The sequence below is a fragment of the Arctopsyche grandis genome, chromosome 2 (assembly GCF_051622035.1).
Source record: "Arctopsyche grandis isolate Sample6627 chromosome 2, ASM5162203v2, whole genome shotgun sequence".
Lineage (NCBI taxonomy): Eukaryota > Metazoa > Arthropoda > Insecta > Trichoptera > Hydropsychidae > Arctopsyche > Arctopsyche grandis.
The window spans coordinates 1,543,349-1,559,469 of NC_135356.1; the positions used below are offsets into that span (position 1 = coordinate 1,543,349).

Genomic DNA, 16,121 nt, shown 5'->3' on the forward strand with positions numbered 1-16,121 from the left:
TATACTTTCTGGAGATCTATGTGTAGAAGGGAGACAAAAAATTTATACCAGGCATCAATCAATTTATCACACGCAGACGCGGAATAGACACCGTCAGAACAGAAAGACTAAAAGATTTCTGTGATTATACTATAAATATATTTAATATAAAAATCTACTCTCACATTCAAAAACTAGGTGGCTATCACTATTAACTGCAATAGAACACACTCTAAAGCTATTAGAAGCTTTTTTTTAGCTGAAGAAAAAGCACCAAAATCTCATTTGGTTATTTCACAAATGTACTTTTCATTTACATATATTAAAAATAGAAGGGAAAAAAATCAATTATAGATATTCTAAATATTATCACTTCGATTGAAAATGTATCTATAGAAAAGTCAAAGATCTTTTTTTGGGGGGGGGGGGGGGTGTCCCGGTATGACTTGCATGAAATTTGACAACCCTACTTTAGGCATTATATTGTTGTCAAGGGACGATTGTCCACAGACAATCCTAAATAATTTTATCATCAGTCGTATATGATGCTTGATGGTCGACGTATGTCCAATAAAAACTTATCTGGGCAAGTGCATCGTTAAAAATTGCACGATGCATTCAAAAACACACAATAAACAACATGGGATTCATTTTTATAAGTAAATTGATCATTTAAGTAGCATATTATTCAATTAAAATCATATATGAAAGTTTTCATGAAAGCGTTATGGCGACAGCTAGCATTCGGCAATGACATACGCATACGCGTACAATAATGCGTAGTTATGGAAACGGTCGCATGTTATTGAAACAAGAAATATATGCGAAAGGGCGCTTCTCTTATCATAACATTTCTTTGGATTGTCACAAGTTTTAAGTCTCGTGTCCCGGTGTTCCGAACAAACTTCTCGGGACGCCCAGTTTATGACTTTTTAAATTCCTACAGAAGTTTTTAACTCAGAATTAAAAAAATCGGATGTGACCAACCCATGACTTTATCTATGTATTTGAGGAATATAAGAAGGTCACAAAACAAAATTCAAAATTGAACCTTACAGACATATTCATACATACCGGCAGCATTATGAAATACTAATAGCTATAACAGCATTTTTGATATGAATTGAGCGCAAATATATGGAAACTTGCACAAGACAAAAGTTCTACTTCCGGTTGTCGGATTTTGTTGAATTTTTTTTTATTACTTAAAATCACTATCAGTATTTATACACAAGTTCAAAATAAAATAATGAAATATTAAAAAAAAAACTACTTCCGGTTTACGAATTCTGACCAAAATCTTATCAACTCTAAGTTAGTTCATAAAAAATAAAAATATTAATTTTCAACTTGATACTTTCAGGGGTGTGGACAGAATAGTGGCCACAACATTTTTGACCTTTGTAAGAAGAAAAAGTCCCACTTCCGGTTTATTTAATTTAGTGATATTTTATTATTTTCATAAAATTGAGCCACGAATTATACTTGAATTTTTTCGTGAAGATCACACATGCTTAAGAGGTCGAAAAAAGTGGCAGTTCACTCTTGTTCGATTTTTCTTCCACTATTTTTTTCGACCCCTTAAACATGTGCACTCTTCACGGAAAAATTCAGTTATAATTTTTGTTTTTATAAACATTTACAGTGTACTTTCGATTATCCGAGTGCAGATTATCCGTGTTTTTTTTTTAATTAATTTTTTAACCACAATGTGTGAATGTGTCGTGTCTGTAGGGTTCAATATCGATTTTTTATTTTTCTCTAGCTTTGTAGTTTGCCCTTTTTCCTCCAAAATAGCACTGTCGCATCTATCCTTAACTATGCCTATAGCAGGGCTGATTATAGGGGGGGGCTGGGTTGGGCGACTCTGAGTAAGGAAGGGTGCTACTCGATGCGCCGAAGGCGCTTTATAATTTAAAATTAGAGCGCTAAGGCCCTAAAAAAATTTTAAATTTATTATATGACACACGATGAGAAGCGAAAATAGGAAGTGTCAAAGCAGTTTGTTATCAAATTTTTGACGTTCATGATGCTTTAATTACTTTATCGTAAACTGAAAGAAAGGATCCAGGTATAGCTCATGAACCAACCACATTAACGGAACAATTAAAAGATTTCAGCTTTCTTGTGTCTTTAATTGTTTGTTACGATGTTCTTTTTCAATTAAATATTTTTTTAATTCTTAGATACAACAGTAGTGTCAATAAAAAAAAAATCGAACAGTTGAAAAAATATTTAAAGACGTGGGGTTTTGGGAATCTACCGAAAAGAGCCGATCTTAAAATTAAGCTCACCGCGAATTGAAAATCTGATATTATTAGTAATGAACTTAGCGATGAAACTATTAATTTGAAAGCTTTTCTTTCAAATAAAGTTCAAGGTAAAATTAATCCAATCATTGTATTTAATTTTATAAAACAGCATGATTTACAATAATTATATCCGAACATTTACATAGGTTGCTATGTGAATTTTACTGACACTGCTTGAAACTGTATCAAGTGGTGAACGTGGTTTTTCAAAACTTATATCCACTCTACAATGTCACAAAATAGACTTTTCAGTTTTGAAAACTACTGCAAATGATTTCGTTGAAAATCCGGATTTTTCAGCTTTAATTATAGATTTTGCCGAAAGAAAGACTAGGAAAGTTCACTTCTGAATTATCATTTTATTTATTTATTTTTAACTCCAGCTGGGGGTGAGAAATCTTGCTAAACACTTTGCTGCCGGTCTCAAGCCCGGAAAAAGAGGATAGTAACCCATTTTTAAAAAAATATTCTAGGGGCGCCTAGAAAAGGTTTACCGCGGGCGCCATAAGGTGTAAGACCAGCACTGACTATAGCACGGCGCTCTGTTTCTATTTCCCAGGAAAGAGAATGGTAGTAGCAGTAGATAATATTAAATATTTAGGCATTTATTTGGATTTACATAAAATTAAGTTTTAAGGTCTGACCGCACTATGCGACAACCGAACGATCCGACACTTCACAACAGTACGCGACCAAATATTGTTTGTATGAAATTGTATGAGACATAACATTGACTTTTCAACCAACTTTGACGCAAGGTGTCGTTCGCCACGGGACGCAAGTGTCGTTGAGTGGGGGTTACCTTGCGACAATTATTCTCCTTCTTCATATCGTGACTTTAAAATAGCATGTAGCCATAATCTTTTGGTTTTTCTTGATTGTTCTTCTTCCTCGCATATCAAATATACTAAACTAGCGTCCGTTTCGTCCATCTTGCTCCAAGGTACCGAACGAATGACTGACATAATTTACTGCGTAGTGTCGTATCTTGTCGCACACTATTGTGAAGTGTCGGTTCATTCGTTTGACGCATAGTGCGGTCAGACCTTTAAGGTGCACGCAGATTATATTATTAGAAAATGGCAAAAAAAGTTGGTGTATGTAGGTTAAGAAATGTATTAAGTATAAAAAGTAAAATATTAATATGTGATTGATTGTACGGCCTCATATTGTATATTTCGCTACAGTGCTCAATCTATTTAGTGGATCGTGCATTGATAAACTGCAGAAAGTGCAGAATAGGGCAATGCGTGCAATTTTGAATGTGAGGAAAAATGTAAGAATGTTAGATGAATTGAAATGGTTGGATATTAGAAATAGTCTTAAATTAAGCACATTAAAATTTGTACATATATGTATATGTAAGCTAGATAAGAATATGTTACCTAAATATTTTAATAATTATATAGTTAGGAATAGAGATATGCATAATCATAAAACTAGAAATAGGAATAATTTAATTATAGGTAGAGTTAAGAAAACAAGAAACGAAGGAGGTATTTTCCACAGAGGTGTTCAAATCTATAATGCCCTTCCTGAGGGCATTAGAAGTGTTAAAAACATAGGCGCTTTCTTGAAGGGTGTTAATAGATACCTCTATGGTAGATGATGTAATTATATAAGTTTAATAACTGCAATGTTTGGCATTATATAATATTATGATATGGTTACTAATTATAGTTTTGTTAATTTTGTTATATTATAGTTATAATTTTAGTTGTTACTTTTGTTATACATTCATTAGCAATTTGCGACTAAATAAATAAATTTTGCCCGCTGAGTGCCGATCTCTGATTACATCCTACATTCTTCCGATCGTTTTGAAACTTTGCCATTTTGCGCGGTTTGGTCAACAATAGATATTCAAATCAATTCCGCAAACATGTTTAAAAAATGCTACAATTTTGACCATCTTATGTACGTCTTACTTGTCCTAATAGAAACCGACCGCTGTCCCTTAATCATGACTTAGGATAGGCGGTCGGTTTCGGACAAAAGATTGGGTTCACCATTGACAATTTCTATTGTCAATCTTTTTTTTGCTCTCTAGTTTTGTAGGACAATATAAATTGATAATAAGCAACCCCTCTTTCGTGGAAATAGAAAACGAGCACCTATCCTTACTCATGACTAGACTACAGATAGAGAGCGTGCTTTTTTCAGGAATCAGGGTGGTTTGGCGGTTATTTACAAAGCTAGAGTTCATAAAAAAAAGATTCGGCGAACCTTTAACAAAGCATTTACAACAATTTAACAATAAACGGCGCGCTTTGGATCCGGAGTCAACTCATGACAATCATGACATACTAGTGTTGTACCCGATGAAATATCATCGCATGGGTACTGGCATATTAAGTTATTAAATAAAAAAAATAAAAGAAACGTATCATCCTGTGTTCGATTTTTACCTTTCAAATATATTTAATTGTTTAATATGAAAAAAAATGGTAAAAACTACCCACCTACCTAAATATAAACAATTAGTGGTTTTATCCGGCTTCGCTCGGTAATTGTAATATAAACCGCTTAAACGTGGCTAATCTATTAGTAAACATATTATTAAATTTATTTGTATAGTTTTATTTAATTTAAATTTATTTGAATATTCATTTGTTGTTTTATTAAATTTAGTTCTACCACCCAAACCTTACATACATAGATATAATTTCAAGTACTTAAACCAATAGAAAAATTAATTAAATAAATAAATTTTCAATAGATGGCGCTAAATGCTTAGAGACTAATTTTGCCAAGAGAAAAAATTGGTAGAAAACAGTATATAGGTTTTTAATTCCAAATTGACCCTTTTTCATTTTAAATTAAACCTTTTTCATATCAAATTGACCCTTTTTCATTTAAAATGAACGCTTTTTCATTAATAGATTGGGGAGGCTGTGATGGGCAACTTGTCCTTGTCCTAGCCAGCAGCATGGTTCAGTGGTTGGGCTTTTGCATAGCATCGAGAGTATATGAAATATATATGTAAGGTGACCATTCGTATTGGTTTTACCAATACCAATCGACCGGTACACTTTTTTGAAATTATTTTTACAAAATGTTCACTTTCTCACTTATAGCCCATAACGCTGTAAGAAGACGCTTCGCGTAAAACGCACATGCTGTTCCTTACACCTCATCTCAACCAATAACATTTCGCACGTACAATGTTTTATTGTGTCTAGACACTTATAAACTATAGCAAACCAACTATAATTTAAAAACTATAATAAATTTATTTTGAAAAAATTCACTTCAAAAGTCAATCCTATTACTTACAAAGGCGATAGCTAACTACAACGTCTTTCATTTGACAAAGTCTCATCGTGTAAAAACACTCTGTTACGAATACATATGTATTTCTAACAAATTCGTGTATTTTAGGGTGATTGTATTCAACTTACACGCATTTGTTTCCAGCAGAAACTAACAGATCAACCAAAACTATACCAACTAAAAGATCTTGTACCTGTAGAACAATTCGAACTTGACTGAGTTTTTACGATCGGTGAAATAGTAGTATATTACATATTTTATATCCGATATATTTATTCATTACTAGCAAATATTTACTAAAAAATAAAATAAAACTAGCATTAAAATCTCGATCATGGAACATCAGACACCCGAAAATTCCACCCACGTGAACTATCACACTAACGAGAACTCGAGTGCCACATATTCCGTATTCGCGATTTTCATGCCAACGATTGTCGTGTGCGCGATCGCAATGTGCGAAATAATCCGTTTACCATCTACATAAGTTGGCTAATAGATCGAGTAATGTGTTAGGTGATAGATTTTACATTTCACTTTTGTTAATAATAACACTGATCCAACAATTTTCAAGTGACATATAATAAAATACGAGTGGTAGCCCTAACAATTCCTCGAAACCTAAAAAGTTTTGAAAACAAAATAAACAATATCTGCTTTCGTTCAGTCACTTTGTATATTTTGGGATTATGTAAAAATAGAAGTAGTTGAACATAGTTCCCGTAGAATGAAAATAATATTTTTACAGCTCTTTTGTGATCTATTTTTGATTTCAGTAGGGGGCTCGCACGTAAGTTTGAGAGTTTGTGTGGGGGTTCACTATTGCGCCATCTGTGTGTCTAAAGCCCAACTAGTTCAAATTTTCTATCGATCGCTCTACATGGTTTACACTTTGCCGTATTGCAGATGAATCATTTTCAGGTCAAATGATGAATATGGAAATTATTCATCATTTTAAAACCATTGCCAATTGTATAGCTTCAGATAAAAGCGATAAATGCGGCTGTGTATTATTATTTTTATTTTATTTTTCTCTTCGTATTCAAGAATAAAATAAACGAATAATTTGTTCGCGAGCATTACGAATGCACTTCAGTATATTCAGTTGATATTTTTTCGAATGGTCGCATATATCAAATTGGCTAAGAATGCTATACATATTTCAACTCCATCTTGATAAAGCACTTTAACACTAATAAAATCAATCCAATCAGCTGGTTAATGTATTTGGATAAAACTAACTAAAAAAATCTGAAGAGACCCTCCCAGTGGGGTAGCAAAAGTTTATATCGCTCAATACGGTACCTGAATCAACCTCCCACTCCCTTTAATTAATATCAAAGATATAAAAAATCAAAACTTGAAAACTTCAAAAAATAAAAGGGATCATTTTTATGAGATTTCCTTCAAATATGTACATATATATCTAATATATAATTTCGAAAGAGACTTCGTAAGGTTTAATGTATGTAACTATGTATGTAAGGTTTGAGTGGTAGAATCCGTGACGTTAAATTTAATAAGAAAACAAATGAATATATTTAAATAAAATAAAACTATTAAAATAAATTTAATAAAATGTTAACTATTAGATTAGCCATGTTTAAGCGGTTTATATTACAAATACAAATTGACGCCGTAGAGACTTTGTAACTATGTAAGGTTTGGGTGGGAGCATCAAAAACAAAGTCTCTATGACGACGATATCAATATCGTTGAATATTATTTTTTTTTCGATTCAAAAAAATTTAATAAAAAAAAACAAATGAATGTTTACCATTACATTAGTCATGTTTAAACGAATATATTACAAATACCGAGCGAAGCCGGGTAAAACCCCTAGTATGCATATAATTTCTAAAGAGCATTTGTTAGTTTTGGTTCGTAGAATCCATGACGTTATCGAAAAAATTTAATTTTCTATATTCGATTCCGTTTTCGATCAGTTCCGGATCCCGATTCCATTTTCAGTTAAGTACATACATATGTATGTATATACATATGAGCTTTTCTTCTATCTAATTGTTGAGATTCCGTTTTTATTTCCAGTTCTGGATTCCTTTTTCTGTTCCAGTTCCGGATTCCTGTTTCAGTCCCGGATCCGGATTCCTTTTTTAGTTCCGGGTCCCGATTCCTGTTTCAGTACCGGATTCCGATTCCTGTTTCAGTTCCGGATCCGGATTCCTATTGTAGTTCCAGTTATGTTTGTATAATTTATTTCTGATTAGCTGTTGGTAAATATATATTTTTTCGATTCAAATAAATTGAATAAATAAACAAATTAATGTATACTATTAGATTAGCCATGTTTAAGCGGTTTATATTACAAATACCGAGCGAAGCCGGGTAAAACCACTAGTTATAAATATACGGTTCGGTGATTACTGGTCACAAATTATAAGTCACTAAAATCTCTATAACGGAACATCTGGCAGCCGAAAAGTCCATCATACTAACGATAACTATCATAGTAACGAGAGCTTGAGTGCCAAATATTGTGTATTCGCGATTTTCATGGCAAAAATTGTCTTTGTGACCACCCCAAGGTGACGAATAGTCCAATTACCAAATATACAGGTATGTATGTGGGTCGATTATTTGCTAGCAAGTTTAAAAAATGAGATCGATTGCTAACAAGTAATTATTTATGTGGTTACTACATATGTAGTAACCACATAAATAATTAATTAATCGATCACAAGTACATACATAATTAATCGGTCTCCGTGACGAGACAGAATGTTAAATTACAGAAAACGCAAATATCGGAAGGAAAAGATCGAAAATCGAAACATCTTAAGTCGAAAGATCAAAAAAACCGTTTACCGTTTACCATGCACCATTTTTTTTTGATCTTTCGACTTAAGATCTTTCGATTTTCGATCTTTGCCTTCCGATATTTGTGTTTTCTGTAATTTAACATTCTGTCTCGTCACGTAGACCCATAATTAATATGTCTAATTACTTATTAATTATATACTTGCATTGATTATGCGTTCATTATATGTAAGCATTGATTTAGCGTTCTTTATAATTGCATGATTTTAAGCAGCACCGAGGAACTAACATACAGACATTCATTGTTTGATGTATTGTTGAGTTTTCGTTCCCGTGCGGATAGAGGGCGTGCTTTTTCCAGGAATCGGGGCGGTTTGGCTCTATTTACAAAGCTAGAGTGCAAAAAAAAAGGTTTGGCGAACCTTTAACAAAGCATTTACAACAATCGAACAATGAACGGCACGCTCTGAGTCCGCTCTTCATATATTACTGGTGGTTTTACCTACCTTTGCTCAGCGTTTGTAATATAAACCGCGTAAACATGACTAATCTAGCAGTAATTTATTTTTTTATTAAATTTATTTGAATCGAAAAAACAAAATTAACGATAACCAATCAGAAATGAATTACCCCCCCCCCCCCACACACACACACAACGATTTTTTTTTATATACCTACTAGTCACTAGTTGCTAGTGGCATGTGTGCTCATACGTGTGCACTCCATTTGATAATTATTATATAATAAGATAAGGGAATCGGAACTGTAAAAGGAATTCAGAACCGGAACTGAAAAATAATCCTAATCCAGAAATGAAAAAGGCATCCGGATCTGGAACAGAAAAAAGAATCCGGAATCTAAATTGAAATCGGAATCGGGAATCGGAACTGAAATGGAAATTGGAAATTGGAACTGAACCGGAAATCTGGAACTGGAACTGAAAAAGGAATCTGGGACCGGAACTGAAATTATATTCCTATACTAGAATTATAGATAATTTCTATATTCTCGATTTTTGTGGCAACAATTGCCGTGCGATCGTAATTTGCGCAATAATCCGTTTCCCAGATAATTTATGGATTGGTGACTATTTCGCAAATGGGTTTGGTGATTACTGGTCACAAAGTCACTAAAATCTCTATAACGGAACATCTGGCAGCCGAAAAGTCCATCATACTAACGATAACTATCAAACTAACGAGAACTTGAGTGCCAAATATTGTGTATTCGCGATTTTCATGGCAAAAATTGTCTTTGTGACCACCGCAATGTGACAAATATACATATATATATATATATATATATATATATATATATATATATATTTTTTTTTTTTTTTCTAAATTTGCCATAGTGACTTTACAGATCAACTCCAAGTCGTCATTATGCTCCAAGTCGTCATATACATAAAAAGAAAATTAATTATTATTATGTTATATTATTATTATATATTAATTAAAAAAAAACAAATATAAAATATAAAACAAATATAAAAATATAAAAATTTGAAAATATAAAAATATAAAAATGTAAAAATATAATATGTTATAAGGTGTTACGATCTCAAACTAAACAATGCCTCAACCAGATCAGTATATTTTAGATTAAACAAATCCAATATAATAGAAATCCGAATAGTCCAATTACCTCGCAAATGATCGTCTCGCACACGTCTCACAATTAAACCCAATCACGGAATATCTAGCACTCAAAAATTTCACCAAACGAACGAAAAATAGTTATCCACACGAACTATCACACTAATGAGAATTCGAGTGCCACATATTGCGTACAGGAGACTGACATGGAAAGATCACATCAAAAATAAAAGACAGGAACTCACCCAGCGGCTACACAAAATGAACTGGTTGATAGGAAGAAAATCCAGTCTAACATTAGAGAATAAAATTTTGGTATACAAGTCAATCCTAAAGCCAGTCTGGACATATGGTATCCAACTATGGGGAACGAGTAGTAACTCTAACGTGGAAATCTTACAACGATTCCAAAATAAAGCCCTTAGAATAATAACAAATGCCCCATGGTTTGCGAGAAACACTGAAATTCATCAACATGTATCTATACCAACAATTAAAACGGAAATAGAAAGTTATACAAAAAGCTACAAGCGTAGACTCGAAACCCACTCAAACGAGCTGGCAAAAGCTCTTATAAAGTCTAGTGCAAAAGACACTAGACTAAAGCATTGCACTATATTGAGTTGCAGATTAAGTGGCTACCTTTTGTCAGCTGATGAGCAGTTTGGATTCAAGAAGCACTCGTCGACGGACATGGCCATCTACACTTTAAAACAGATAGTGGATTTTTATACATCGCGAAAAACTTCCGTATACGCCTGTTTTCTAGACTTATCCAAGGCCTTCGATCGAGTGGATCATGATCTACTTTGGTCCAAACTGTTAAAAAGGGGAGCTCCAAGTCAAATCATGAGGTTTTTAGCATCCTGGCACCGGAATCAGTTCAGCCATGTACGCTGGGAGAATTCATACTCTGATCCCGCTTCTTCGAAGTGCGGGGTTAGACAGGGTGGGTCAATGTCTCCTGGCTTATTCAACCTTTACATGGATGAACTTTCACATCGCCTTCGACAGACTGGAGTTGGTTGCCACATAGGAGGAATATGCAGTAACCACATCAGCTATGCGGATGACATGGTGATCTTGGCGCCTTCTCCGTCAGCTCTGAATCGCCTCCTGGAAGTTTGCTCGAGTTATGCTGCAGAACATAATATGCGGTATAATACGAGTAAATCCATGGTATTAATTTTCCGATACGGTCGAGGTCCTCATTTCGTCCCCAACATTATTTTAGATGGGCGTAATCTTGAAACTGTTAGGGAAGTCAAGTATCTGGGACACTTGCTGACGGAGGATCTATCTGATGACCGTGACATCGAAAGACAAAGAAGAGCCATTTGTGTAAGGGCAAATATGCTGGCTAGACGATTTTTCCACTCCAATGTAGAGGTTAAGAGACAATTATTTATGTCCTTTTGTACTAGCCTCTATACTGGTGAATTATGGACCAGATACAAGCGGGAGACGATGAGGAAGATAAAAGTACAATACAACAACTGTTACCGTGCTCTTTTCGGGTTACCTAGGAGCTGTAGCGCGTCGCAAATGTTTGTAAAAGGGCATGTGCCTCACTTTGAAGCCATTCTCAGGATGAGAGCGGCCTCTCTACGTCTTCGTATATTTTTATCGCCTAATTGTCTTCTTGCTGCTGCATCTTCTCATTTGCATTCTTCATTGTATGTTCGATGGATGGAACTGCTACACCGACCGCCTTGAATAGACATAAAATTATTGTTATTTATTATTATTGGACTTATTTACTATTATTTATTTCTCATAATTATTATTATTATTATTTATTATTATTATTATTTATTATCAGTAATATTTATATATTTATTTTTTGTTTACTATTTTTCAATACTTTTTTTATTATCTATATATTATTTATATGGGCGTTGGGGATTGCACTATTCTCCTCATCGTCTGGAATAAAAGCTATTATTATTATTATTATTATTAAAGCGCCACAGAGTGCTCGAGTAATGGATAAAAAGTTGGCAATTAATGAATTGCCAAATCTTCTGATAAATTAAATTGTTATAAAATCTGCTTATGACCGATGGGTCGATTGCAAATAACTTAAAAAAAAAAACATATTGCGTATTCGCAATTTTCGTGGCAGGATTTGTCGTGTACGAGATTGCCATGTGCGAAATTGTCCGTTTACAAATTTGTGTGTAAATATTAGTGCTGGCAGCACTGAGCGAGAAACGTCAGTTGTTAACTGTCAGATGCTCGCCGGTTCACGATGAACGTGAGTGAGAGTGTGGCTGCTGCAGTTGCGGCAAAATTCGCCATCGGAGAACGAGTGGCTGCCATATTGGGTGACGCAGCCCTCGTTGGAGCTGAATGGCTTCCTCGAGAACACGTCTTAGCGCTGGTCACCTCCGACGATGACTACGCCCTCTTCGTGATACTCTGCATGTCGTCCTTGACGGCATCATTCTCAGACCTCTCCATCGAGAGGGTGGTCCCCGTCGACTCGAGCTTCAAATGCGAAATAGACGACGCCAGCTCCGACACCGAATTCCTCCTCTACGTCACCGTCTCCTCCAAGAAACTTAAAATCCAATTCGAACTGAAACATGGCAAACCCACAGCCGAGTTCATCGACGAGCTCTTCAGAGCCATCGAAATAGCGGAAAAATTTCCAGAGGCGCGCCAGTTCGCCTGGCTGCACAAATACACCGGCTCCAAGAAGAGCAACTTATCGTCAACCGAGATGGGAAGCCCCGACATAGTAGTCTCTCGTCAGCAAATCGCCCGAGGCATCACACCTTCAGCTGTCAGAGACAGCATGATCAAATACCAAATGAAGATGAAAGAGTACGACTACACGTACACACAGTCGTTCAAGATATTCGTCGGCACTTGGAATATCAATGGGCAACCGCCGACAGCTTCTCTGAAGACTTGGCTCACCATGGATTCATCCCCGCCGGACATCTACGCTGTCGGCTTTCAAGAGTTGGATCTGTCAAAGGAGGCGCTTCTGTTTGACTTCACCATCAGGGAGAACGAATGGCTGGACGCCGTCAACGCTGGATTAGACACCAGAACCAAATATCACAAAGTCGAACTGGTCCGACTCGTCGGCATGATGCTGATAATATACGCTCAAAGGCAACACATGGAGCATATTAAGAACGTTGCGTACGACACCGTCGGAACGGGAATCATGGGCAAGATGGGCAACAAAGGTGGAGTTTCCATTAGATTTGAACTCCACAACACTTCGTTCTGCTTTGTTAACTCGCATCTGGCGGCACACGTCGAAGAGTACGATAGGCGCAATCAAGACTATCACGACATATGCAACAGGACCCACTTCTCAAGAATATATCCCAACAAAACGATAAAGGACCACAATCAAATATTCTGGCTCGGCGATTTGAATTACAGAATCACCAATATGAATCACGTCACCGTTAAAGAACTGCTACTGAAGAATAATATAGAGGCAGTTTTGGGTGCCGATCAGCTGAGGATTCAGTGTGAGGCCAGCAACGTGTTGAACGGGTTCACCGAAGGCGCTATAACCTTCCAACCGACGTATAAATACGATCCAGGTACGGACAATTGGGATTCCAGCGAAAAAGTCAGAGCGCCCGCTTGGTGCGATCGAATATTTTGGAAAGGAGAAGATATCAAGCAGCTGTCTTACCAAAGCCATCCCCAATTGAACATCAGCGACCACAAACCGGTGAGCGCGCTCTTCATATCACAGGTGAAAGTCATCGATTTGAAGAAATACCGCAAAGTTCACGAAGACGTAATCAAGAAGTTAGATAAACTGGAGAATGAATTCCTGCCGCACGTCACCGTCGAGCCGACCGAGATAATCTTCGACAACGTCAAGTATCTAGAGCCGCAAGCGCAGGAGGTGTGCATCGCCAACACTGGCCAGGTGCCGGTCCAGTTTGAATTCATCAAAAAGCTTGAAGAGTCTACGTACTGCAAGGACTGGTTGAATATAGAGCCGTACACCAAATGCTTGAACCCCGGCGAGAAGTGCGACGTGAGACTCGAAGTCTTCATCTACAAAAAGTCTGCGTTCAAGTTCAACTCGGGCGAGGACAAACTGTACGACATCCTCGTGCTGCATCTGGACGGCGGCAAGGACATATTCATCACGGTGAATGGCACGTACGAAAAGAGCTGCTTCGGCACGTCTATAGAAACCTTGATCCACTTGAAGGCGCCCGTACGAGAAGTCCATTACAAAAGGTTGATCGAATCAGAAGTGCCGAACCAACAAAATCCGTACTTCATACCGAAGGAGGTGTACTTCCTAGTCAATCACATTTATGTGAATGGTCTGAACGAGCCGAACCTGTTCAAGTTGCCGGGCCGGCATTGCGAGCTGCTGGGGGTTCGCGACTGGCTCGACAGCGGATCGCTCGACGAGCTGCCCGGCTCCATACATTCCGTAACCGAAGCGCTGATGATGCTACTAGAGAGCACTTCGGAGCCGATCATTCCGTACAATCACCACTATGCGTGCCTCAACGCCTCGTCCAACTATCTGCTGTGCAAGCAGATCATTGCGCAGCTGCCCGCGCCGAAGAAAGCCGTCTACCTGTACCTGTGCAGCTTTTTGCAAGAGGTGTTGAATCACAGCAGCGAAAACGGCACCGACTCCAAAACTCTGGCCAGCCTCTTCGGAGCGCTATTTCTGAGAGACCCGCCCCAACATAAATCTAAACCACTATATGATAGGAAAAAAGCCATGTTTGTGCATCACTTCTTAGTGAACAATCAAACCCATATGGTATTCGGTGATTAGTTTCATCTGCACTGAAAAAAAATGTAATGTTATTCGTTACCTTTTATTTTTTATTTACATATTTTGAGACACGTATTTTGGACATTTTGCTAATAGATGCTAAATTCGTAAAATATTGTATAAAATTTATAAAATTAATAGACAATTTAGAAGGATCTTCCTATCCCTTCGCCCATTTATTATGTGAAGAAATTGAGGGGATAAAACAGAGCTTGCAGTTTACCATAGACGGTGTTTTTCCTGTTGAAACCAAGCAACTGCTTTTGTCTACTACTGAACTGAACAACAGAAGACGGTTGGAGCTGTGTATCCAAAAGGCTGCTCAAAAAAGCGTCTTAAAACTAGACTCGCACTCAAGACTATTGAGTAAACTATTCAATCCATCTGTTGCAGGTACAAAATCTAATATTAATGTTAAATAAACAGTTTTGTTTTTTTTAGAAACCTGCCTGTTAAATAATCAGAAGCTGCTTGGAAGGATGTCAGTACTATTTTAGACAATTAATAGAGAATACAAAAAGTGAATCCACGCCGGATATATTACTATTATTTATGGCAACAAAAATTAAATATGAAGAGTTTGATTGTGCAGCTCTAAAATCTATTTGGTGTCCCGTCAATAGTGTGGATGCTGAAAGGTATTTTAGTAAATACAATATAATTGTTACCGATCGTCGCACGAATCTCAAAAAAAGGATCTATAGAAATATGCTCCATGTTGAGTTTTAATCAATTTTAATTGGTATTATATTTTTATGTTCATATTATTTGTCTTTGTATTTTTATATTCATGTTTTTTTCGTTGTAATTTTAATTCCAAAACATTTTTGAATTTTTCTATTATTTTTTAATTGTTGAGTTGTCTTTAAATTGTATATATGTATGTATGTATATAAATTTTATTAAAATTCATCGAAATTTTTTATTATGTAAAATTAAACTCTTCATAAAAATAGATGCCCAAAATATGTACGTGTCTCTAGTTATGATTTATGCTCGAAATTTTTATTTGGTACATTATTTTGTTTCTCATAGAAACGTTTCGATATTTATTTTCTAATATTATATTAGGACATTAGAAGTATAGTCTACAATGTGGTTCCCATGACAATCTGCATGCATACATCCATATAGGAGTACAATGAGTTCTGCAATAAAAATATTTATATAAGTAACAAACCATTCGTATATTTATTACATAGATCAAATTGTATATTAAATATGTATTTATTAGTTATCATATAATCTGGATTTAGCTTTGCCTCGTCAAATTATGACTGTTGCAAGGCAAAACTATGTATGTACATCCATGCACTGAATCTGAATCTCCCCGTGTGTATAAAATATGAATTTTGTTATTATCTATTTAAAAAAATAAATATGATTGATTTG

The 16,121-nt window shown here is 35.8% G+C and overlaps 1 pseudogene across 1 annotated transcript; it reads left to right on the forward strand.

The window, feature by feature from the left end:
• Positions 1-12,158: 12,158 nt before the first annotated feature.
• Positions 12,159-16,121, forward strand: LOC143922673 (type II inositol 1,4,5-trisphosphate 5-phosphatase pseudogene; annotated as a pseudogene). Its single transcript, XR_013261616.1, has 2 exons — positions 12,159-15,095; positions 15,171-16,121. The product of XR_013261616.1 is annotated as a type II inositol 1,4,5-trisphosphate 5-phosphatase pseudogene (transcript).